A 25174-nucleotide genomic window follows, 5' to 3' on the forward strand; every position below is an offset into this window, starting at 1 on the left:
GACAAGAGAGGTGACCTTGGCATTTGAATCTAATGTTCCCTTGATAAGAAATAAACAAATCCCAAGTTACTGAGATTATTTTAATAACACTCTAATTGATAGGACACAAAGGACATAGCAGTATAATTCTGAATAACTCAAGGTAAAGAAGAAATCTCAATTGGAGTTATAAGACATTATAAACTATGTAATAAAAATATTACATATTAGATTTTGCAAGTTCTAGCTATAATTTGGCTTAGAGGAAAATTTATACATTTTTTATTAGGTTCAGTTAGTACATCATTAGTAGTACATCATTAGTTCTTGATGTAGTGTTCAATGATTCATTAGTTGCGTAAATACCTATTGCTCATCACAACATGTGCTCTCTTCAATACCCATCACCAGGCTACCCCATCCCCTCACTTCCTTCTCCTCTGAAACCCTCAGTTTGTTTCCCAAGGTCCATAGTCTCTCATAGTTCGTCACCCTCTCTGATTTCTCCCCCTTCAGTTCCTCCTCCCCCCCCCCGCCCCATGGTCCTCTGTGCTATTCCTTATGTTCCACATAGGAGTGAAATCATATGATAATTGTCTTTCTCTGATTGACTTACTTCACTTAGCATAATCCCCTCCAGTTCCATCCATGTCAGTGCAAATGGTGGGTACTCATCCTTTCTGATGGCTGAGTAATACTCCATTGTATATATGTACCACATCTTCTTTATCCATTCATCTGTTGAAGGGCATCTCAGCTCCTTCTAGAGCTTGGCTATTGTGGACATTGCTGCTATGAACATGGGGTGCATGTGCCCCTTCTTTTCACGACATCTGTATCTTTGCAGTGAATACCTAGTAGCGCATATGCTGGGTTGTAAGGTAACTATTTTTTTTTTAAGATTTTATTTATTTGTTTGACAGAGAGAGAGACAGCCAGCGAGAGAGGGAACACAGGCAGGGGGAGTGGGACCGATGCAGGGCTCGATCCCAGGACTCTGGGATCATGCCCCAAGCCGAAGGCAGACATCCAACGACTGAGTCACCCAGGCGCCTCAGGTAGCTCTGTTTTTTAACATCTCAAGGAACCTCCATACTGTTTTCCAGAGTGGCTATACCAGCTTGCATTCTCACAAACAGTGTAAGAGGGTTCCCCTTTCTCCACATCCTCACCAACATTTGTTGTTTCCTGTTTTGTTAATTTTTGCCATTCTAACTGGTGTAAGGTGGTATCTCATTGTGGTTTTGATTTGAATTTCCCTAATGGCTAGTGATGTTGAATATTTTTTTCCAAAGAAGACATACAAATGGCTAACAGAAAATTTATACATTTAAACAAGCATTAGAAATTAAAGCTGAAAATCGGTAATCTAGGCCAGACTCTTTGGGGGAAAAAAAATGAAAAAGAATGAAGAAAACCAGAGAATAAACAAAAGAAAGGATAAAGAAAAATTTAAGGAAATAGAAAACTAACAGCCAAGGTGATCTACATAGCCAGAAGATATATCAATAAAATTGATACTTCTGGAAAAGAAGATCAAGGAAAAAAGAAAGAGGACACAAACAGCCAATATCGGGAGTTAACAAAGGGACATTATTAAGACCATTAAAAAAATTATGAAAAATTTTTATTTAAAATGTTCTGCTTGTTCCAGCACTACTTCTGTTACATGTATAATTTGGACAAAATTCAGAAGTGATCTCACATAACTTCAGTTGAGTTAGACAAATGTTTAGTAGCTATTATGCATCAGTACGGTGACTAAGCCTGTGGGACACAAAGATGAAAATACCATGGCCTCAAATTCACAAACCAATGGGATAAACACTTTTGAGTAATCTCAGAACAGTCTTAAGTGCTGTCATAATAGTCAACCCAGAGTGATCAGCGAGCATAAGAACAGTCAGCCCAAGCCTCAGGTGGCTTTCTGGTGGAGTTAACAAGGTGAGTCTTGAAGGACAAGAGATACTGGCAGTGAAAGCATCTGTGCCAGGACAAGAATGTTAGTCAACAGGAGTGTAGGCATGTCTCAACTTCATTTCTGGAACTATTCAAATTTGATATTGATTACATATTAAAATAGGTAACAGAGAAAGAGCTTAAAATTGGTTGTAGATATCAAAGATAGGATGATGAACTTGAGTAACTTTGTATTCTATGCTTAAGTTGACTCCATTCCAACAGAGATGGGTTACTATGATGAATTCAATGAAAGGGAGTATCATGAGCAATTAATTACTAAGATTATTGCTTCTCAGAATGTGAGCTGCAGAATATTGTCAGCATAATATATGAGACTATAAATGCAGAAGCTCAAGGCTCCCTTCCAGATCTGTCGAATCAGAATCTGCATCATAACAAGATTGCCTGGTGATTTCTATACACATTTAATTTTAAGAAACAGTGAATCAGATCAAAAGGGCATATTTTGTTCATTTATGGGGGCAAGATTCAAATGAGGAGAACAGTTAGAAAGCTAAAGGTAATGTCAGACACAAGATACAAGATCCCTTCATACAAGATATAAGATCACTTGTTAGAATGGCAATTATCAAAAAGAATTAAGTGTTGGTGAAGATGTGGAGAAGGGAACCCTTGTACACCATCAGTGGGAATGTAAATAGGTTCAGCAACTATGTAAATCAGTATGGAGGTTCCTCAAAAAATTAAAAATGGAACTGCTATATGATCCAGCAATTCCATTCCAGAAGAAAAATGAAAATACTAATTCAAAAAGATGGGTGAACACACCCATATTCATTCCACATTATTTTCAACAGTCAAGATATGGAAATAAACTTAGTGTCTAACAACAGATGCATGGGTAAAGATGTGGTATATATCTAAAATGGAATATTATTCAGCCATAAAAAAGAATGAAATCCTGCCCTCTGAAACAACACAGGTGGACTTTGAAGACAGTTATGCTATGGGAAATAAGTCAAAAGAAGAAACACCATATGACTCCACTTATATGTAGAGTTAAAACAAAACAAAACAAAACAAAAATCCAGCTCATAAATATAGAGAACAAATTGGTGGTTGCCAGAGGTGGGGGTTGAGTGTGGGAGAAATGGGTGAAGGGAGTCAAAAGATACAAACTGCCAGTTATAAAATAAGTCATGGGGGTATAATGTACAGCACAGTGACCAAAGTTAATACTGTACAGCATATTTGAAAGTTGGTAAGAATAGATCTTTTAAGTCATCATCACAAGAAAAAAAAAAACTCTTTGTAACTATGTATGGTGACATGTTGACTTATTGTGATTGTTTCACAATATATGAATAGACTCATTGTCTACACGTGAAACTTGTGTTGTATGTCAATTATATTTCATAAAAGAAGAAAAAAGACAACTATAGTACTATACATACAAGTTGAAAGGGATTTGATAAATCAGGAAGATATTAGGAGAGGAAATTTGAGGAATAATTTAAAGGGAAAATAAGATATATATTTGTTGAGTTAAATTTGAGGATTAAGGGAGGCAAGAGGGTGCCTGGGTGTTCAGTTAGTTAAACATCTGCCTTCAGCTCAGGTCATGATCCTGGGGTCCTGGGATCGAGCCCCGGGTCAGGCTCCCTGGTCAGAAGGGAGTCTGCTTCTCCCTCTCCGTCTGCCACTCCCCGCCGGTATGCATGTTCTCACTCTCTGCCAAATAAATAAATCTTAAAAAAAAAATGGAAGGGGAAAGTAAAAAATTGTGTCCAGTCTAATAGCTTGGTTGAAAAGATAGAGGATGAATATACTACAAAGAGCAGGTGTAGAAAATACCTAATCATACAGGGAATAAAGCCGAGCAATATTATGTTGAAATAACCCACAATAATGCAAAAAGGGCTTTGTAAATTTTAAGTCACTGATTTATGGTGCTTTGCAGTTTACAAAGCTCCTCTTCATTTGTGCAGTTTTTAATCTATTGAATCATGGTATTAACTTCAATTTACCTCTTTAACAGAGATAAATTTTATAAAGGGTCCTCTCCTTTGCAATTTAAGATTAGATGATTATCAAATCATGAGTTTAGGGTAGGGTAACATAATTTATGTTCAGTTTCTTGAATTATGTTCTCTATGCCTTGTTCTTATGACTACTACTCAAGAAGTATTAGACACATTTCAAGATTTTTTTTCATTAGTATTAAAACATTTATAGGAGAAATTGCCTGAGTTTCCATCTTTTCTAATACTACTCTGGAGAGCTGTTCTGCAAGCTGTGCCTATAGAAGCTATCCTTCAGCAAGTGTTCATTTCAGCATTTCCAAATGCATCAACATTACTCCTGCTGATTATGGCTTTTTTGTTTGTTTTTTAACTGAGACAGTCAGAAAGAGCCAACAGAATATGTACAGAACATTGGTGCTATAATGTTGGGAATAGAAAGTACAGAATAGCCAGGTGCTGCAGGATTTGTTCAGCATATTTAAATTATGGATCTTGTCACTAAAATAGAGATAGATAATCAACTTCTAGGTATTTGACTCCATAAGAAAAATTATTAAACTAGCTGTCTTCACCCTGGATACGTGGAAAGTTCCACGCGTGATGGAAAAAGAAGTGTCAAATACCTATTTGAGATGCAAACAGGTAAGTTACTTCCTGTGAACATCAAATTTTAATCATTTATCAATGATAAATAGAATACAGGCGTCTTGGCTAAATCCGAGAGCATGTTAGTACTTTTTATTTTTTTCCCCCGTGTGCCAGAAACATTGCCCTGCTAAATTTTTCTTTTTGCTCTTAAAATTTCTGGTGTTTTGATTTGATACTGAATTATATTTGATACTAAATTATATTACCATCATATATTTTATGTTACCCTTTCGCTGCAACTGCATTACAAAGAACAGTTTTTTCCAACCTGAAGCCTAAAATAAAATTTGATATGTTCATTTATGTTAAAATTCACCTCTACATAAAATACATTCATTGGACGCTTATGATATATAAAACATTCTTCTAGGTATGTTATTACTGGTGCATGAGATCAGGAATATATGGATGAGCAGGATATAAATTTCACTTAAATCATGTAAGATCCAATATGGCCAAATGAGTATTAATAGGTAACCAATAATATAATGGAGAATAATCTGAAAACACAAGACAGCTTAAATCCCACAGTACAATACATTTGGAACCCTCTTACTAAAAATTTTATATTTATCCTCAATAACATTTCTGTATTTACTGGCTTCTGTTCTTTTCTTAATAACAATATGGGTATAGAGTCTGTGCAAGTGAATTAAATAAAGCAATGAATTTGAGAAGGATTACACAGGTAATCCAAAGCCTAAATCAATTCAAAAGGAGAGTTAAGGGGGCAAAAAAAACCAAAAAACAAAAACAAAACAAAAAAACCCAGGTAACTTCTGTTTTAGCATTAGGTGACTTATATGCTATTTCCATGAATATAGATATGAATATTATATTTTTACACAGGTAAACTCTTCTGTATGGTCTCCTTTCTACAGCAATGAGTGCCATTGCAAATTTGTGAACAATTTAAGTTAGGCCAGTGAAGAGTATTTTTTAGTTTTTTTTCTTTTTCAAATTGGCTGTAACATGCTCATGTAATAAATAAAGGGAAGAAAGTTTCCAAAAGACTATGCAGTCTGATGCAAGTTGTCAATGGTAAAATGTCATTTACTGGAACATTTTTTTTCTTCTCTGTTGTTCATTCAAAGGGAATTGTACTACTGAGATTCCATTCATTCACTGAAACAGAAAGTATAGTCTGTTTGCTGAAGTATTCATCTAGTTCATAGACACAAATGTACCTTAAGCTTTTTAGTAAAGGTAATAAGTATGTTTATATATATGTTAGATACTTCTAGTTCATTTTTAATGGATTTTTTAATCATCCGGCTTATTTTCTGTAGTTTGCCCTTTGCTTAAACAAGCAAACAAACAAAAAACAAGGACAGAAAACCAATTTACCAATCAAGAAATCAGAAGAATGAATAAATCAATGTTGTTTCTCTGGGTTTTATTACTTCTAAGAAATAACCTTGTTCATGATTTCTGCTACTACTTTAACATAAAGATCAGCATCTTATATGACAACTAAATCAGAGGTGATTTTTCTCTGTGATGCTTTGTTATTTATTTACTCCTTAAAATGTTTTTCTCTTCCCAAAAGCAATAGCCTTCAATTTAAAATCCATGCAGATTCTATTTCCAAAGGACATTTGTATACTGTAACTACATGTAGCAAAATTGTTGAAAAGTAAAATCTGTCATGAAGCTACTTGATGGCCAGAAGGCAAAACAATAAATGTTTGTCCAACTGAAATCTCCAGACCCATTCTTCATATCTTCACATTTTCTTTTCTTGTTTTTGTAAAAACACAGAACAGAAATAAATAAAACAAATGAATATTTAACATAATCTAATTTCAGTAGTCTATTTTGCTTCAGGTCACCCATTTGAATTTTGCATTGGCTTCCTTAATGAGACAAATTACATATGCCTTTGTCTCCAGGAGGATAACAGCTAACTTCTAAAAACCTGAAATTTTTACTAAAGAACAAAAAAGAATTTGCATTTTGCAAAAGAATAGGAGTTCATACTCCTTTCCTTGCAAATATTATCTGCAGGAACAGTATTTTTGAGGTGAACTGTCAAAGGTTATTGTATCAATTTTATATCAATGGTTATTATGTGTAGAGTTCAACATCCATGAAAACCATTAGAATTGACTTTTTTTTTAAAGGATTTTATTTATTTCACAGAGAAAGACAGTGAGAGAGGGAACACAAGCAGGGGGAGTGGGAAAAGGAGAAGCAGGCTTCCTGCTGAGCAGGGAGCCTGCAGAGGGGTTCAATCCCAGGACTCTGGGATCATGACCTTGAGCCAAAGGCAGACACTTAAGGACTGAGCACCCAGGCGCCCCTAGAATTGACCTTTTAAAAATTGATCCATCAAAGTATTCAACTATGTGTCTACAGAACAAAAGGCCCCATAGATTAAATTCCAAAATCATTCATAAGAGAAAAAAATGTGGACTATGCTATGGAAAAGAAAAGAAATTCAACAAGGTTTCATTTTTCTTTTTATGGATTTTACATTCTGGTTGGAGGTTTTGTTTAGTAAAGGTTTTGATATAGTTTAGAATTAAGAGAAAAATTGTATTTATGTGATTCTTGCAATTTAGTTCAAAACTTAAAGGTAAATCTTAACCCATCCACTGGGCAAATTATTATATTCTGTCAGTAATATGTCCAAAAGATATTGCAAACAGTTTTTAATTGGCACATATTTGGTTCTTCAAAGTTTACATATTTAACTGTTTAGTGATAAACTCAATAAACTTAAGATTAACATTATCTATGATACACACTAATTGAGCAATCCTGTAAATTTGCTAAAACTAAAAAACTCACAAAATGACATAATATATATTTGGCTTTACTATTTGAAAAATAAGACTTCTTATTTAAGTCTAGTATATTTGTTTGAAAGTAACCTTGGTGATTTGGCCATGATTTTAAATATCTTCAAATATATGTACATTGAATAGACATTTCCAATAATCCTTCCCAGCTCATATCACTGTTAGTAAAAGACTGAATGGTATATTTTTATTTCAGTATAAAGAATTTTGTCTTTTTTTTTTTTAACAATGTGATTGAAAAACTTAAGAATTGGGGCGCCTGGGTGGCACAGCGGTTGAGCGTCTGCCTTCAGCTCAGGGCGTGATCCCGGCGTTCTGGGATCGAGCCCCACATCAGGCTCCTCTGCTGGGAGCCTGCTTCTTCCTCTCCCACTCCCCCTGCTTGTGTTCCCTCTCTCGCTGGCTGTCTCTATCTCTGTCGAATAAATAAATAAAATCTTTAAAAAAAAAAAAAAAAGAAAAACTTAAGAATAACTTTTGGCTTTTTCCTACATCAGAGAAAATAGTAAAAAGAACATGACCTTTGAGCTAAGTTAGATCTGAGAATAACAACTTGTCATCTTTTCTGGTCCTGTAACCTTGAACTGAAGTTCTTAAATTAGGTTTAGAGTGATCAGTAAAATTAGACCTATAGAGAGCATTATTATAATTATGTATATATAATTATATATACATATAAATAATACTCTATGTATAATATTCAATATGATGTCTAACAAGGTGAAGGTATAATTGTTTCCTCCTTCTCCTTTTCCAAAAAAGGGCAATTAGTTTTAGTGAAAAGTGTTTTTATTCAGAACATGTTCCTAGGTTATTTCCATGTGCATTACAAATACATTCACAATAGTCTAAAACTCCCTCTAAGGTAGATATATTTTGTTTCTTTAGATGTAGGTTCTTCTATCTTTCCATATCCATCCTCCTCAGCCACATTGATGGAGCTTTGTGCAACATCTACTGGATCTATCGCTAAATGTTCACATGTAAACAAAAGACTGGTAGGACCAAGTAAAACACTGATATCACATTGCACTTCCACTAGCACGTGGTTTATTCACATATGCACATTGGTTCATGGAGAAAACAAAAAAACACTGCTTTAGCCAATTAATAGAATATTTTAGATGGTATTTAATAAATAAATATTTATCAGCTGGCATATTAGTTAAATTGAATGGAAATTGGGCTTGAAATTTTTAATTTATTATTCTTGAAGATCCTAGGTAAGTTTTATTACAGAATGTATTTCTAGAAAAGAAAATGCTTATTTCAATATGTATTTCAAAATATGTAATTGAAATAAGACCGTTGCAGAACTTTCAGCCTCTGAAATCAAAGACAAGCAATATCAGCATTACTCTTTTTTAAAACAGCTTCAAAAAATAAAATGCTAAATGAGATGCTCAGATAAAGGGTTAACACAGGGTTTGAACTTGTATCCTGACAGAGGACATGTGGGAATATGACCCTGAAGTTAATTACTTACAACTCTGAAATGCAGTGGCTTAAGATAAATGAGGAGTATTACCTGTATGTCATGATGTCCCAAGCACCCTAATGGCTTATTGTGAGACCCCCAATGTATTAAGTTACAGATTCAATGGCTGCTAAGACTTTAAAAAAGATAAGAAATAGAGGCATTAATTTCGCTAGTTTGATATTGTTCATACAGCCTTAAATCTCATCTCTTACAATTTAGCAAATTAAATGCAAAAATCAAATTAAAAAAAAATTACATGGATCATGTACCTAATGTATCATGTACCTAAATGTAAATGCAACACTATAAAACTCCTAGAAGATAATATAGGAAATATCCACATGACCTTGGGCTTGGCAATGACATTTTAGATGTAATAAAAAAGACACGATCCATGAGAGAAGGAATTAATCTGGATTTCCTTAAAATGAAAACCTTGTGCTCTGCAAAGACACTATCAAAAGAATGAAAAGACAAGCCACAAATAGGGAGAACATGTTTGCAAAAGACCTATGTGATAAAGGACTGTTAGCCAAGATGTACAAAGAACTCTTGAAACTCAATAAGAAAACAAACAACTGAATTAAAAAAATGGGCAAAAGACCTGAGCAGAAATCTCACCAAAGAAGATACACAGACCTCAAAGCATATGAAGACATTCCATGTCACATGTTGTCAGAGAAATGCAAATTAAAACAATGAGATACCACTATGCGCCTGTTAGAATGGCCAGAATCCAAACACTGACAACATGAAATCTGAGTGAGGATGTAGAAAAACACAACTCTCATTTGGGAATTTTAAATGGTACAGTCACTTTGAAAGACAGTTTGACAATATCTTACAAATTTAAGCATACAGTTACCATATGATCAGTGTCCACTTCGTCTATGACCTTACATTGAGATTATGGCTGGTTAAAAAAAAATTAATAATAATCAAAAAAGGGTACATGGGGAATAAAAAAAAAAGACCATCTCTCAGCCTAATGTTAATATCGGGAAAGAGATTAAACTTGTATAAAATAGGGACCCCTGGGTGTCTCAGTCAGTTAGGTGTCTGCCTTCAGCTCAGGTCATGATCCCAGGGTATGGGTATCGAGTCCCACATCAGGCTCCTTGCTCAGTGTGGAGCCTGCTTCTCCCTCTGCCTGCTGCTCCACTGCTTGTGCCCTCTCTCTCTGACAGATAAATAAAATCTTAAAGAAAAAAAAAACTTGTGTGAAAATAAATGGAGTTAACTAAAAAAGAGTTGGTGGCCTAATATTATCATTAACGTGGAAGAGAGAAAAATCTACTTCATCTGTCATTCCTCCAAAAAGGACATCACTCAGGTATTGAGCCTAGTAAAAATAACTAAGTATGTGTAAATCAGTTCAAATAAGTTCAAGAAATAAGTAAAAAGAAGTCTAAAACATGCAAATCAGAAGAAGACTACAATAGAAGACTACAGTAGAACATGGTACAGAATTCATTTCAATCACAAAATGATAGAAGTGTATAATTGAAGGCGAGGAACTTTCCTATATCCCTAGGAGAAAATCCAAGGTTGCATGCCCCTCATGGAGGTGAGTGAGGTACAAGTAGGAAAAGGTCATTCTTTGGGTTGTTGATAAAGGAACTCCATGCACTGTTATCCATACTAATGATCCCAATGGCACACTACAGAAACCTGGGTGAAACTGAATGGTCATGGAGACATAGAGGTAAAGGCAGTTGGCTAATGATAAAAGGAGAAATAGGAAGCAAGAGGATGACTACATCTGTGGGTAACATCATCCTTTTAAGAGTTCATAATTGGATGTGTGAGTGATTAGATATGTCAATATGAGAAAGCCTAACTTTATCTAATGCTTATTAGAAATATAAAATAAGGAATATTAAGAGTTTCCTCAGTTACATTCTCTGATAAATGCTGTCATAGAAGGCAGTAGAAAAACTTTTGTTAAAGAAATAAAGAAAGCAGGAGTATTAATACTAATCAACTCCCTACAGTCCAGTGAGGTAACTCTAATTAGGTTGATGGACTTACAAGGTAAAACATTAAGACGGTTAAATTTTTGAAAGAAAAACAGTGGTGGAATGAATCTTTGAAGGGAAAAAAAAGGAACATATAATTCTATACACAGAAAAGATTTTTTCAAAAATAAGAATTAAATCGAGACTTTCAAACAATTTGAAAGAATCTTTGCAGTGCACATTTGCACTGAAAAGAAACATTAAATGGGATTTTTTTTTTTTTTTTAGGTAGAAAGAAACAAACTCAGATGGAAACATAAAAATAAACAATGAAGAACACCAGAAAGGGCAAATGTACAGGCAAATATACATAAATATTGAACATAAAGAATAAATCTAATGTCTAATGGGGCTCTAAATACATGTGCAATTAAAATTCATTACTCATTTATAAGGCCTTTTATCAAACTTGGAATAAAAAAGAATTTCCTTACTATAACATGATGCATGGCTTCAGATACTCAATATTTTATACATGCCAATTCTCCCCAAATTAATCTATAGCAATGCCAAGCAAAATTCCAAATGATATTTATTTCCATGAAAATTACAAAGATGGTTCAAAATCTTTAGAGAAATATGACAGTCCAAGAATACATAAAGCAAAAACAAAGAACAAAGCAGCAAGACTTATACTACCTACTATAACAATGTATTTAAAAGCTATATTAGTAAAACAGTATGGGATTAGCACAAGAATAGACACATAGGACAATGAATAGAAAAAAAGTTTGAAATCAGTATCAACCAGTTTATAGCAAAGTAGATACTATAAAATAGTGGGGGAAAAAACTATCTTTAAAATAAATGTTGCTGTATTAATTAGATTTCCATACAGAAAAATTATCTTGACCTTTATCTCATGCCATATACAAAAGTCAACTCTACATGGAGTACAATCTGACTAATAAATTCTTGAAGTAACTCAGTAAAATAAAACTTTAGTAAAATTTAAAATTTACTGAAAATAGAGTAAAAAGTAAAACAAAACTAAGAACAAAAGAAAACATCTTTTTGACCCTTGAATAAGAATTCTAAAACAGGGAGGTAATCATAAAAGTAAATAATAGATAAAGAATATGAAAATTAAGTTTTCTTTCAAAAACTGAGCTGATAAGAATAGTAATGTGAACCATAGGATGAGACAAAGTATTTCCCACACATATGTAACAAAAGCCTCATGCCTGGGATATACAAAACACTATAAATCAGTAGGAAAATGACAAGCAAACCAATAGAAAAAATGGGCAAAATAGTGGGACAAGTACGAAAAAGGATATCTGAATGGCTAATATGTAAAAAGACACTCAATATCATTATTCAGAGAAATGCAAATTAAACCACAATTTGTCACTACTATAATAAGTCAAAAAAAAACCCCAGCAAATTGGGAAGGATATGGCAGTCAAAATTCTTGTAGTACTGATGGGAGTATAAATTCATGCGACCACTTTGAAATGCCATGGATAAAATTTACTGTAGCTGAACATAAGCATATCCTAGGATCTAGCAATTCTATTCCTACAATATATAACCAATGGAAATGCATGCATATGTTCATGAGAAAGAAATATTAAAGTGTTCATAGCAGTACTATTCAGAGAACACCAATAAGCTGAACAATAGTGGAATGGTAAAATAAATTGCAGAATTCTCTCACAATGAAATTCTAAGCGGCAATGAGAATGAAGACCGCAACTACACACAAAAATATGGATAATTCACAAATAAATGTTAAAGAAGCTATATAGAAAATAATGTATATTGTTTGATCATATATAAGTATATACACATGCATAAATATAGAGAGAGGAGATTTGTGGGTTTTTTTGGAATAGTGACCAGAAGTAGACAAAGTAGGATCTTGGAATGCTGGTAGTGTCTGTTTCTTGTTCTGGATTTTGGTTTTAATATGCTCAATTTATCAAAATATATCATCCTAAATAACTATAATATGTATGTATAAAGTATATTATACTTGAATAAAAGTTTTAAGAATTGCAACCAAAGAGGGGTGTCTGGCTGGCTCAGTCAGTAGAGCATGTGACTCTTAATCTCTGGGTTATGAGTTCAAGCCCCAAGTACAGGTAGAGCTTAGTGAAAAATACACAAAGCAAAATTATTTAAAGAAAGCTACCAGGGGCGCTTGGGTGGCTCAGTCGGTTAAGTGGCCAGCTCTTTATTTTGGCTCAGGTCATGATGTCAGGGTCCTGGGATCAAGCCCACATCAGGCTCCACACTCAGTAGCAAGTCTGCTTGAGGATGCTCTCTCCCACCCCCTGTCCCCCTCCCCAACTTGTGTGGGCACACATTTGCACGCTTTCTCTTCAATAAATCTTTTAAAAAATTTTTAAAAATCCTTATTTAAAATCAACAATAAAGCCATTACATTTTAACTTAAATTATATGCTTTATAAAAATATCTATACTTCCCCAAACAATGAAAACTCAGAGAAAGAGTATCCTTGTTTACATGTTACAGCTTTCCTTAATGTCTCTTAATGGAAATAGCTGAATTTTCCTACCTGCTTTCTGCATTCATTTTTTCAATACCAGATTATGTAGCCTCTGGAAAACTCCACTCTTCCTTCATGGGAAAAATGAGGGGTAAAGAGGCAAATGGTATCCCAGCATTTTTGTAAAAATCATTTTGATATTGCATACTCCCTGAAAGGGTCTCAGGGAACACCAAGGGTTCCTGGACAATGCTTTAGGAATCACTGTTGCACTGAATGACTAATCTCAGAGCTGGGAATGACTGATCCTATAGAAGCAAGTTCCCTGAACTCACATTCAACTGCCACAGCATGGAACTTAATAATTTTGAAAGAATACAAAAGTCAACGCTCAAAATAATGTGTCAGGGAAAAGTACATTTGTGGACTGGCTATAGATGGCAGATAAACTTGCCATTGAAATGAGGTAAATCTTTAGAAACAAGGTTTAGTTGTCATCTTTATCAATGCTTCCGAAAATATTTGGCTAAAATAGAAGAGTATTTATAAGGACATTAATGGGTAATATTTATAAGAAAAGAAGAATGTAGGAAATTAAAGGTGAGCTTTATATAGGGATAATGGAAATTTAAGTAAACATATGGACATGTGAGCAGAACATTTTTGGGGGTACAGATAGTTGATTTGAAAGATTCTATTTTATTCAGTATATTTTAGGCAAACCATGTTATAATGTGTCAGAAATTATTTGTACAAAGCCATTGGACTTAACACAGCATGTTTGATCAGTAATTTATTCTGGAGGAAGACGTTGAAGAGAAAAAGGTTGCACATCTATGATTTGTGTGACCACAGAGATGAGAGGGGCCAAAACCAAAAAAAAAAAAAAAAAAAAGCTGGATTTAAGCCAAACTACATGATACCACTTCCATAAGTCTTTTTTTTTTTTTCAAAGATTTTTTATTTATTTAACAGAAACAGCCAGCAAGAGAGGGAGCACAAGCAGGGGGAGTGGGAGAGGAAGAAGCAGGCTTCCAGCGGAGGAGCCTGATGTGGGGCTCGATCCCAGAACGCTGGGATCACGCCCTAAGCTGAAGGCAGACGCCCAACAACTGTGCCACCCAGGCTCCCCTACTTCCATAAGTCTTAATTTTGATCTTTTAGAATCAGAGAAATGACAAGATAATAAGGGGATGCATATGAGTTGCCAGTAAAGAATATTTTAATGGCTTTTGAGATCTATCAATATTCCAGATAAAATGGTTATTGTAAAAGTGATGGACCATGTGGTGATGAATCCCTGACTTCTTATCGTTTGTATCTGATGTCATCACTGAATAGAAAATCTCTGGAAAGCCCATATTTCTGATGGGTTTGAGGCATCAGTTTGACCTGTGACAACTACATGAATGTTTAGCTTTTTTAGCTATCCTTTTGATCTTTGGCTACCAAGGGAAGATTGAGGTGACAAAAAAACTAAAGAGAAAATGAGAATGAAAGAGGCAAATAATATCTCTGTATAAAGATATTAGTATTGATAGAGTTAATAGAGACAACTATTTGAACTTTCCAGGATTGGGAGAGGAGTTTCTCTGGGATAAACTCAGCAATCACAAAGATTTACCAGTTTCTTAATAGGCAGAAGTCTGCAAAGAGAGAAAATACTGCAGGACCCTTTTGAGGCTTAATTCTCATAACACTTTAAAATTATAGATTTAGATATTTTCTTGCTGAAATAGCATGACTAATGCCACATTGCATTATATATTACACACACACACACACACACACACACACACACACACACACACTCGTAAAACCTCATTCATTTGGAGAGGATTAATCTAATATGAATCTGACTCAGAGAATCTTGAAAAAAAATCAAGAATTCTTTGACATAAGCTAAACTTACTGGCAACATGAGCTATAGGAATTCTGAATTGATGTGCTTCTGTGAGCCTCTGTGAATTAGATTACCAATTTTATTATCACCAGAATAAAATGTTAAAAAGCTCAAATGGATATTTAAGAGGACATGAGCTTTGCCATGTCAAAATCAAATCCAAAAGACCGACTTTTCATTTAAGTAAAATACTGGCAATTCACTCATAAAAAAAAAAAACAACTATATTATATATATAATATATATATATATACATATATATATTATTCGTATGTGGTTCACACACAATGTTACATTAGTTTAAGATGTACAACATTGTGATTTGAAAAGTTTATACATTATGCTGTGCTCACCACAAGTGTAGCTACCATCTGTCACCATGCAATCAGTACCATTGACTATATTCCCTATGCTGTTCCTTTAATTCCCATGGCTTATTCATTCCATAACTGGAAGCCTGGAAATTCCACTCTCCTTCACCCGTTTTGCCCAACCCTCTGGCAATCATGTTTGTCCTCTGTATTTATAGGTCTGATTCTGCTTTTTGTTTATTCCTTTTTTAAAGATTCCACATAGGCTAAGGTAACTTTCCTCCTTTGGGTTTTACTTGCCCAGTTTGCACTGTCTTTTTCAAGGAAGCCATTATTTTCATTTCAAACTTGAAGTATGGCAGTATCATTTTAAAATTGACTTTATACTTTTTACAAAGGACATCTGTTTCTAATATAAACTAGAGAAAATAGCATGAAAATATTGTATGCATACTGTATTTGGAGAGGGAACAATGGGCAGGTCCACAGCTTATTATCAGTTTCTCAAGTGGCATATAAAACAACAACAACAAAAAGAATCAAATGTTGTGTTATATTTTTCTCATTTTAACATAATTAAAAATTATTGTTGAAAATATTTTACTGAGCTTATGAAATTTTAGACATGTGATGTTTAAACTTTAAGGTTTTATTCAGGATGCTATCTTGCTAATTTGTACTGAAAGAAATTTAAGAATAAGATGGAGCTAATTTCATGTATATAAATTAAGAATGAAATGGTCTTCAAAAAACTGTGGACACCTTCTTGAACATTTAAGCCACATGCTACTGGATTTTAACAAATGTTATTACTGTGGTAGATCCTGTATTAGGATGTTTTATAATTACTAAATATCTATTTGTTTCTTAGTGTTCAACAAGCCTCAGTAGAGAATAATATTCTAAAATAATCTACTTGGAGAACAGAGTACATGAAGCAACTAGAAAACAATATAAGCTTGAGTCCAGTTTGAGACTGTGCAATATAGACGGGTTTAGGAGTTCAGAACAGAGAAATTCATAGCAGAGACAAATCAACTGAGTGAGACTTTATGGAATAAACAGATAGAGTCTATGTTGGACAAAATGGAAAGGCGGCATTTGGCTCATTTGGGGAACAGCTAAGCAATAACAACTAATCTGATCAGAACATCCAGTGTTATCCACAGATAAGCTGGTCTCACCGAAAAGTACAGGACGTGGAGCGATCAAGTAAGACTGAGTGAGAACCAAGGGATAAAGAACTTAAAACAGGAACAACCAAGTGAGGGTGATGTGCTTAAACTACCCACCTGGAAGTAGTTTGAAAGTAGCAAGAGTTGGTGTCAGTAAATATAATTATAAGCTTATTGAAGTTCTTTCAATGCAATGTTATCAAAGGCCAAGTTATTAATAATATAAAGGAAGAAACACATATGAAAGGCTGTAAAGGGAGAACCTATAGATAATTTACTGCATATAGGAAATAAAACTGTCTTCCCAACAGTACAGTAACTTTTGAACATGCCTGTATTATATGAATAATCATTTCCATCTCCTTTTCACTTGGTTTGCCAGTTTAAGAGCAGTTGCATAAGGGACACAGAATACAAATATTAAATCTTTTTTCCCTTTTAATTGCTATTTCTCCATACCCAGACTATTCATATGGAAATCAAAGGTGTTTTTAAAAAGTCAAGTATACATATAAGAAATATTTAAGGTTTTTATGTTGTTTCTGTAAAAATAATTCCTAAACTATACCAAACATGATTTGCTCAAATTGTTTTATTTAGATTCCCATGTAACAGAAAAATTAATATGACACCTTGAATTTTGCAACAATTTGCCAGTGAAATGAATACTCCTAACATATTTAATTCAGTGGGAGAAAATTCTTCTGCATAGAACAAAACAAACTCACAGTTGTGGCTAAGACTATGAGGAAAAGCAAGAAAAGGCTGTGTCTAATTTTATCAAATAAAATCCTCTATTTAAAATGAAATACTTGACTTAAATGCTATAACCCATTTCCTCACAACTTTCCAAAACAGATGCTACAATTGAAGGCAGAAAACTTTTAAACAAACAGGACAATGTTTCCAACAGGTAATTGGTTTACTTCAGCAGTGAAAAACTATCATTGACTTTACTGGAATTTCAGTTTGCTTTTCAGCCATTGCAATTTTAAGTAATTAATTTCCCAATATAGTTTTGGAAAATGACTCTTAGACCAAGAAAGAGAAATAGGTAAAATCATCCTTTAACAAGGATATTGCTTTTTTCTGACATGCCATCTGGAAGCATATATCATCCTATAGAAGAGTCCTTTCCGTTTCTGATTTAAGAGGCCAGTTTTATGATCTGAAAAGCCTCAAGCCCAAAGCAATGATTCTGATGAAAATAGGACCTGAAACTATAAGGAAAAAAATTACATACACTTCTATTTGAGGGTTATGATTATAGCTATAACCAAAAATAGTTACCCTGAAGCATCAATAAATGTAAGCACTAAGCCATGTGTTCAGGGTCTGAAAGAAATCAACAAGTAGCTAATGATGGCCTTGTATAGACATAGGATTATTATTTTTCCTGTAAGGAGATAGTACTGTTTCCGTATCTATTAGAATATAGAACTTCAAAAGGAGATAAATCTGTAAATGTATTGAAAATGGGGACAATCAGACATTTATAAATTGATATATTTAATGTCTAGCACGAAAGGTATATGATAGAGATTAAAAGAGAATTAGAAGTCAGCTTGGTTTCTCTGTGGCTTTGTTGTATAAATTTCAGCAAGTTACATTACTTGGATTTCATTTTTCTTATCTCCAAATAGAGATAATGATAATAATAAAATACATGGCTATTATAAGGATTGAATATGAATATTTCTTAAGGCTCTCAGAACAGACTCACTTCCAGGCACTTACTAGTGACAGTGGCAATGATTGAAGTTATGATTTACTTGTTAATATATCTGACCATCCAGGCTTTGTTAATTGGAGTAGAACAAGACTTACTGAAGATTCAGGTCTGAAACTAGACCTGCCTAAATACAAAAAGAACTGAAGGGATGAACTCAAGGACAAATGGAAGGAAATTACAGTCTTACAGTTAGAAGTTAGCATCTGGTGAGCAGTAACAGATGAATAGGGATTTTCTAATTCCATAATATTCATTCAGGGAGTGGAGTCTCTAAATAGACAAGTAGTGGCAAGTTAAGAGGGAATACAGGTATTGGCCTTAGTTTTGACTAGGGTTTAACCCTAATGCCAGTCAATAAACCTTGAAATCCCTAGCATCCAAAGTATCCTTCAAATTCTCACAACAAGGTAGTACTTTGTAGAACTGCATATCATCTCCCAACAAATTCAATGCATTCAATCTCTCCTCTTCATCTGAGCACATGATGAAGTAGTTCAATGAAATTTGAGACCAATGTTGCAATGAATATATAAAATTAAAATCCAACTCTGTATGGTTAAGAGTATAAAGAACATATGGAAATTTAAACCTACCTAGGAAGTAAATTCCTAGCTTTCCTCTCACATCTAAATCGTATATGTATGTGTAAATTGATAACTTTTGGAAGGTTCTCTCTCTACATAAAAATTTACACATATGACTTTATAAGCCTTATACTTCTACAGTCAAGCTTGCAAAGAAAATTAAGGAATTATCGATTTTTACCTTAATAAAAGGACTTAAGCTTCTTGCTTGCATAGGTAAAACTATAGTACCCTCAGGTACTCATTTCCATAACCAGCTTAGAGTCTATGTTTCTTCATTTTAACTATTTGGTTATGCTTCAATTGGTTTATTCCCCTTTCCCTTCATATTTTGACCCCAGGAATTCTCAAAGCCATTTAAATACAACATTCCACTTCCTCCTCAAATTCATCAGAGTAGCTAAACACTGCTGGAGTAAAACACATGGCCAAGCTGAACATGGCAGTTATGGACATGTGCAGCTCAGGTCTCCCTTCAGAACTTGCTGCCGTGAGCCCAGTTGACTGAAAGCCTCCACCAGCAGCACCTACAGATTCTCTACAGTGCTCATGCCATAGCTGAGCTCCCCCTCAGCTGCTCCCACCCAGTACCTGGGTTTGACAAGACTACTATAGGGGAACCATCTCTGCTCAATTTGGAATTCTCTTAACAATCAGCCTTTGCTGGGGGACCTCACGTTGGCCTGACCAAGACATTCTCAGACCTGCACTGCGCAGTCTGAAGTACTTACCCAGTTTTCCTGGCTTTCATTTCATAGCCATCAGACCTGCATCACAGTCTGAAAACTCTTCTCCATCATACCTAACTCTCCTCTCTACCTTTCACAGGTATGTCCCTCCAAAAAACTCTTACAGGTCTAATGTCAACCTGGCATCCTCTTCTTGAAGGACATGAATTCATTCACTAACTCTTAAGCCCTGACCATAAATCTCAGGCAAAATCTGTCCTTCCTTTCAATCCTATTGTATTTCTTTAGTTCAATTCAGTCATCCACCCTTCTAGACAAATAGATTTATTTCCTGTCTTCTCAAATTAACAAAAACTCTTCCCTCACCACCCCACCTGCCCACCCCTAGGGCATTCCTTCTTTTCAGGTGTTCACCTTTTAAATATCTCACTGACAAAATAGAAACATTCAGCAGCACCTAATTTGCCATTCACCAACTCACGTACTTTTACTCTCATATACTCTGCTTTCTCTCCTGCTATCGCTTTGTATCCGTATTCCTACCCAAAACTCATCCCTCCAGTTATGCATTGGATTTCATCCTATCTCACTTACTCATGATACTGTTCTCTTAACTTTCTGCATTATCAGTTGCTTCTTGACAATTTTTATCATAATCAAATATGCTGTATTAAGATCTATTAAACGATTCTCTTTACCTCTCCAGTTCTTCTCAAGCCACCATCTGTACCCACACTCCATCTCTCCATTTCTCCTATTCTCTCTTGAACCCACACTAACTTACATTACTAGGATAATGTAATTTATATCATTTACTCTTGTCTGTATCACCAGGAACACCCACCTTAACAAATTTATCAATCCTCAAACTCTCCCTAATGCAATCATCAACATTTGATATTGCTGACCACTTCCTCCTCGAAAGATGTTCTTCATATTGATTATGGACACCACTTTCTCTTGGTACTTTTACTTCATTAACTTTCATCCTCCTCTGCAGGCATCTACTCGTCTTCCAGACTTGTAACAATTAACTATGGCTTTGTCCTTGTAATGCTTTTTTTTTTTCTAACTGTACATTCTGATATCTTCCATTCCCATAGCTTTAAATATCATCTTTAACTTGTTGACTCCCAAGTTTATCTTCAGACTTCTGTATCCAACTGTTGACTCAGCATCTCTACTTAGTCATCAAATATGTATCCCAAACATAACACATCCAAACATAAATTCTTGATTCTCCCCACGAATGCTTCTTTCTCAGCTTTCCCATTTCGATTAATATCAACACCTCTCTTCCAGTTACTCAGAGCAGAAATCTTAAAGTACCATCCAAAAGAAGATACTATTTGTTCTATCCTATTCCCATTGGTACTGAGGTGAAAATATACCCAGCCCAAATCTTACTTCTCATTGTTACTATTTCCACTCATTGCTACTTTTCTGATCCTCACTATCATCCTTTTTTCCTGGATTAATATACTCCTACTATTCTCTCTGCTTCTACCCTTGCCCTATAAACATATTCTTTGCTCTGAGTTTTTAAATGTACATAAGATCATATCACTCCTCTTTCCAAAAGTCCTCCAGATTCCTTCTCACTCAGAAGAAAATGTAAAAGGTGTTAACAGAAACTACAAATCTCTAAAATATCAGTTTTCTGTTCTTGCTCTACCTCTCTGGTGTCTTCTGTTGGCTAACTCTCTACCTTGTGTGCTCTACATCAGCCATGTTGACCTCCTTGCCGTTCCTCCATCACTTTGTGCCTCTGGAGCATGGAAGTCTGTTTGGGAGGAATTTCCTCCAGATATCTGTGTAATTTATGTCCTTATTTCTTTCACTTCTCTGTTCAAATGTCCCCCCACCAGAGAGTCCTTTCTTGAAAACATATAAACTAGTTCAAATCCCACTCTGTCACTCTCTATTCCCCTTAGATTGTTTTCATAGTATTTAGCAAAAGTTCACAATCTCTATACTCTAATATACACATACTTGCCATACACAAATATAAGTTACTTTATAGAACAAAGTTTGTACTATTTTGTACTCTATATTTTGAACTATGTTGATGGTATATAGAGCAATAAATGTTTATCAAAGGACTAAATGCATAAAATGAATAATGGGATGAGCATAAAGGAGGCAGCAGAGAGATCTACTTATCAGAACACAGCAAGTAAGACAGCCTGCCTAATGGATCAGATTAATTACTCTAACCTATTCTAATTAATGTAAATAGATAGTTAGAAACTTGATTGTAACTAGCATTTAAGATTTTTACAATTACGTTAGGAAAAGGTTAATTGTGTGGAAAAGTGTTAAGTTAGTTGTCTAGAGGCTACTATTCTTAGAAGCCCTACTTTCAAGATTGGTCTTTGGCTGGTATCTGGAAACTTGGTTGGTAGTAGTGTTCCTACCATTCCCTAAATGATAGGGTGGTATATTGGGTCTAGACTGTTTGCGTAGAGAATGTACTTTATACTACGTCTGCTTTCCTTCTGGGAGTCTGGAATTTTGTTATGTGCTAGGCAGAGGGTGCCTATGTGACCAGCTCCCAGTAAAAACCTTGGCCATTTGTCTCTTAGTAGCTTCCTCAAACAAAACAAAATGAAACAAACCCAGAAAACCCTGCATGCATGCTGTAACCTTTTCATTGTGGGGAGCAGTGTTCTCCATGTGATACTTCATGACAGGGAGAGACATTAAGGAAGTCTGCAGAAGGATTCTTCCACAGTCTACTTCACTCTTTTTCCATTATGATTCAGCTGTATAACCTTACTACTTCTAGGTAATAAAATACAGTTTTACTCCTAAGATTTCAGTCTTAGGAGTCATTCTAGGAAATCTTTTAACATGGGGATGGTATTGGTTACGATGTGGGTATCAGATTTTAAGCCACCAATTCTTAAACAACCAGGTCTGAAAACTGAAAATTTAACAACTGGCTCTCACAAGGCCAGCAAGATCTGGCTCCAGTGTACCACAGGACAACCAAAACACAATACAATGTAAGTGCAACCTTAAGTCTAAACCTGGTAAAGAAATTCCTATTCCTCATGTTGCTAAAAACCTGATGTTGTCTCATGCACAAAGAGTGCTGAAAGAGCCACAGAGATATCTAACATCCACAAAAGGAAAATCAGTGAATGACACTTTGCAGAAGCCTTCACTTAAATTTGAACCAAATATTTCATGTTCTATTTTAGTTCTTCAGTTTTATTGACAACCTTAAAGACAATATTTATATACTATTCTAATCGTTCAAATAAAAATAAGAAGCATTATGCATGGTAGAGAAGTTATATAGCAGTTGAATTTGTAGTTAACAGCTAAAACTTATTAATGACATGCAAACTTAAGCTACCCATTTGAGATCTCATCAGGAAAGTTAATATAAAAGGTATAATAAGTACTTTCAATTTTTGTTAAAAAAAAATGGAGAGCTATACAAAAAGAAGGGCTAGTTCTCAGTCACTGCTAAATCCACAGTTCCTTTAATCCAATGCAGCACTTGTCATTTAATAGCCACTCAATTAACTTATTGAATTAATGAAGTCTAGTTAAAAAATAAAGGTCACATGGTTAAACCGACTTTACACTACTCCTATTTCTTCATCCTATTAGTGACAATGACAATATAAGAAGAAAATGTCAGGCCCTAGCTCATTCATGATAAACAGCTTTTATATTTCACAGTGTCACTCTGTTTCTAGCTTTTTTTGACCCGGCTGGATGAATACAGAGCACTTCTTATCTATTACTCATAACAGCTTTGAAAAAATATTTTCTGAGTGCATTAGACTATTACCCTATTCGTTGGAAGTCAAGAGTGCACTACGTTGAAGTAGTTTTCACACTGATTAAGTAAAATGTGATAATGGCAAGAATGATGAAATCAAATTTAATAGAAACGATGAAATACATTAGAATTAAGAATTTTGAGGTACTAAAATTAATTGCTTGACTGTCCAAGTAACTACTGTTCTATTTTGCAGTGTTCCAAAGATAAATAAAACTTCTAAAATTTTAAATGGGTAGGTAATAAAGTTTTATTGTGAGATTGGATTGAAAAAGCCATTTTTATAATTTCTGTACATATACAAACATCCGTTCAATCTGTTGCTCTACTAGTAAAAAACTAAATAGATAGCATTGCAAAGCCTCCAGCTTAATAACGACATGCCAGAGGCCTCACATTTACAATAGGTTACATACATACCTTGGTCACAGAAAAATTCTGCTCTGGCCTTTTTAAAGAAGAACCCAGTTTTCAAAGGGGGATGCCAACACAGCTGGTAATGGAAGTAATAATCTCAATAACCCAACACAAGTGTGAGCAACTTTTTTTGTTATATGAAGTCCGCAACAGATTTAATAGCTACCACCTGATCAAAAACTTTTCTCCAGAAAGGTTTGAGGTCCAATTAGTATACAGAAACGGAGTAAAAGCATTGCTCCCACTCATACAACAAGAAAAAGCCAAACAATCTACAAAGCTATACTTTGTTTTGAGCTAATAAGATAGGTGAGGTCACAACGGAAACAAATAGGCTAACATCAAGGAAAGGTAGGCACCTTCAGGGAAATGTGAGTGGTGGCTTGCTTGGCCATCCTATAAGCCGGTAAGAAAATTTCAGCTAAAGCTTATAAACAAATTGTTAAAGACCAAGTGTGGGATAGCTTGAGTCTACAGAATTCCCAAAACTCACAGACACCAAGGATTTTATACTCAATATTGGACTTTTCCACGGATGTCACCACAAGGTAAAAAGAACAAATTTGCGCAGAGTGAAAGACTGCAAAAGACCCCATTTATGGTGTAAGCTTAAGCAAGAAAAACAGCTGACACTGCATGAAAGCACATAGTTCCACCTGGGAACCTCTCTTCTACAGAAGGAAAAAAAAAAAAAGTCTTGAGCTATGAGCATGGCGGTGGGGGAAGAGGGGTAAGCAAACACAGTTGCAGCTCTAGCAAAAAGAATAAAAAAAAAAAAAAAAAAAAAAACACTTCTTTCTACCCTTGGAAGGTGGCTTGGAGGCTCTCCAGACCCTGGCTATTAGAGGTATCCTACATCTGGCAGGGACATCTGACAAGATCATAGCGGAAGTCCCATCCCCAAGAACAGACTAAGAGATTGAACCAGAACAACAGAGAATGACCTTCTGTCCCCACCAAAAGGCTACTCTGCACCCCTAATAAGCTGCTGCTGTCCGTTCCTGGGTAAGGGCATGAGGAGAGACCTAATCTGATATAGAAACACCTAGGGAATGTCTGCATCTAATCACAGAACAGGAACATGGAGAAAAAAAAACCCTCTGTCGATCTAACTTGTACCTGATGTACAAGGTAACACTAAAGGAACTTTATCAGAGGAAACACTAAGGAGAACTACAGCTACAATGAAACTCACAGCTCAATTTTTATGCAAGCCAAAAGACAACTGAATG

At 34.8% G+C, this 25174-nt stretch overlaps 1 long non-coding RNA gene across 1 annotated transcript in view; it reads right to left on the minus strand.

Moving 5' to 3' along the window:
* LOC148110248 (uncharacterized) overlaps positions 1-25174 on the minus strand; it is a 262411-nt gene that overhangs the window by 163527 nt on the left and 73710 nt on the right. The gene's annotated exons all lie outside the window — the stretch shown is intronic.

This window comes from Ursus americanus, chromosome 4 (assembly GCF_024610735.1).
Source record: "Ursus americanus isolate L20-20 chromosome 4, mUrsAme1.1.p, whole genome shotgun sequence".
Lineage (NCBI taxonomy): Eukaryota > Metazoa > Chordata > Mammalia > Carnivora > Ursidae > Ursus > Ursus americanus.